Source organism: Vicugna pacos, unplaced genomic scaffold, assembly GCF_048564905.1.
Source record: "Vicugna pacos unplaced genomic scaffold, VicPac4 scaffold_8, whole genome shotgun sequence".
Taxonomy (NCBI): Eukaryota; Metazoa; Chordata; class Mammalia; order Artiodactyla; family Camelidae; genus Vicugna; species Vicugna pacos.
In genome coordinates, this window is record NW_027328729.1 from 112,084 (window position 1) to 114,583 (window position 2,500).

General features: G+C 78.0%; 1 non-coding gene across 1 annotated transcript; it reads left to right on the top strand.

Annotated features, from left to right (window-relative positions):
* Window positions 1–1,223: 1,223 nt before the first annotated feature.
* Window positions 1,224–1,376, top strand: LOC140692535 (5.8S ribosomal RNA). The gene has a single exon (XR_012068103.1). It is a non-coding gene; the product is annotated as a 5.8S ribosomal RNA (ribosomal RNA).
* The last annotated feature ends 1,124 nt before the right edge of the window (window positions 1,377–2,500 follow it).

The window sequence follows — 2,500 nt, forward strand, 5'->3', positions numbered from 1 at the left end:
GCCCGACCTCCCCGCCACTTCCCGAGAGGCGGGTCCGAGGGCTCTGTGGGCTGGGCCGTGCCCGCCCCCCCTCCCCATGCCGCGCCCTCGTCTTCCCGGCGCCGGCCGCTCCTCCTGGCCGTGGCCGCCTCCCGCTGCTCGCCCTGGGCCGGTTCCCCCGGGTCGGTCGTCGGCCCTCTGCTCCTCCGATCCCGCCGCCCCGCCTTGCCACGTGCCTCTCGCCTTTCCCCCCCCACCCGAGCGAGCTTCGGGCCTCTTTTCCCCGTCCGGCCGCCTCCCGCCTCCCGCCCCACACGCCCAAGGCGCCCCGCCCGCTTGCGCCCCGCGTCCCGTCGTGGGCCCCCCTCGTCCCCCGTGGCGAGAAGGGGACCCCGGGAACTGCGGGTGCGGGTTGGGGGTCCTGCCGGGCCTTGGGGGGCTGGGGGTGGAGGTGGGAAGGAGGGCGTGCGGTCTGTCTGGACGCGGGGGGAGGGCCCTCTCTGCCCGGCCTCGTGGGGAGTGGGGTTAGGTTGCCGTCGGCACGCGTTGGCGTTGGCGTTGGCGGTGGGACTCGGTGGTGGCGGGGGGCGGTGGCCGGCCGGTGCACGGTGTGGCCCCGTGTCGAGGGCCCGCGGCGGCGAGGACCGCCGGCCGTGGCCGGAGTGTGGCGGTCGGCGTCGGGGCGGTGGCCGACGTTTGGGGCTCCGGGTGGGGGGGGTCCGTGCCGTCCACGCCTCCCTCGCCCGCCTCGCCCTCTCCAGGTACCTAGCGCGTCCCGGCGCGGAGGTTTAAAGACCCTTAGGGGGGAGTCGCCCGTCCGCCTTGGGGTCGGGGCGGTCGGGCCCGTGGGGACTCGGGAGGTCCGTCCCTCGTCGTCCCCCAGACTCCGCCTCCCCTGGGCCGGGGCGCCGCACCACGTCGCTCGCCGCCGCCGCCGCCGCCGCGGCCGTCGGGTGGGGCCTCGCCCGCCCGGCGGCCCGTCGGGACGGTCGGTGGCCGCGTGGTTGGTGCGCCCCCCGCGTCCCTGCGGGAGGCGGGAACCCCCGGGCGCCTGTGGGGTGTCCGAGCCGGCACGCGCCGTGTCGGTGCCGGCTGCGCCCCGTTGTGAAACCTTCCCGACCCTCCGGTCTGATTTCTCTCTGACTCGGCCGGCCCGAGGCGACCCCCCACCTCACCCTCCCGGGGTGTGGTGGGCGGGAGACGTGCCGTGCCACAGAACCAAAGGCAGAAAAAAATTCTCGTACGACTCTTAGCGGTGGATCACTCGGCTCGTGCGTCGATGAAGAACGCAGCTAGCTGCGAGAATTAATGTGAATTGCAGGACACATTGATCATCGACACTTCGAACGCACTTGCGGCCCCGGGTTCCTCCCGGGGCTACGCCTGTCTGAGCGTCGCTTGACGATCAATCGCGCCCCCCCCGGGTGTGTGCCCGTGGGGGGGTCGCGCGGCTGGGGGTTTCCTCGCAGGGCCGCGGTGCCCTCCGTCCCCCTAAGTGCAGACACGGTGCCTCTGCCCTCGCGCCGTCTGTCCCTCCTGCGGCCGACCCCGCCCCCGCGCCCGGGAGGGTGCGGGCGGCGGCGGGCGGCCGGCAGGCGGCGGCAGGCGGCGTCGAGGCCCGGGAGGTGCCGCCCGCGAAAGGGAAGGGAGGAAAAAGATGGGGGGGGAGCTCGCGCGTGGCCGTGGCCGTGGCCGCCGCGGTCCCACCGGGAGCCCCCCTCGCGCCGCAAGCGGTCTCTGGGGCGCGTCCCCGGGTGTGTCGCGGTGGTGCCGGGGTGTGGGTGGGGGCGGTTTGGGCCTCCGGGCCGCGCCGCCCCCCACCCCCCTGCCGCGCGCCCCCGCGGCCCCCGCCTCGCCCCGTCGGGACGGGCGGCTCTCGCCGTGGCCGAGGCGCGCGCGCGGCCGCGCCCCGGGGATGCGTGCCCCGGCGGCGACCCGCGGGACGCCGCGGCGTCGCTCGCCGCTGCGCGCTTTCCCCCGGGCTGCGGCCGCGGCCGCGCTTCGTGCCCCTGGGCCCTCGGGGTGGCGTTCGTCGTGGGGGGGCGCCGCCGGGCGTCCGTCGCCCGTCGGGGACGTCTCGTGGCCGTGCGGAGGACGGGTGGGAGCGGAGCGGAGCGGGGCGGCTCGCGCCGGGGCGGTTGGCGTCGCGTGGTGGGGGAAGGGGCCCCGACGGTCGCCGCGGGGCGGCCGCCGGGTTCCTCCCGACCCGCCCGCCTCCCGACCGACGGCCGCCGCCGCCGCCGCCGCCGCCGCCCCCTCTCCCCTCCTCCCCGGCACGACGATGCCTCCGGCCTGGGCCCGGCGTCGCGCGCGCCTTCCCCTCTCGCCGCCGCCCGCCCGTCCCGTGCCACGTCGCCGGCTCGTGCTCCCGTCCCGTCCCGTCCGCCTCCCTTCTTCCTTCCGGCCGGCCGCCCGCCCGCCCGCCCGAACCCCGTGTTTGGGCGTCCGTGGGCGGGTGGGGTCGGTTGAGGGGGAGGGAGGGAGGGGGACCGGGCGGTCGACCGCGGTTCGGCGCCTCGCG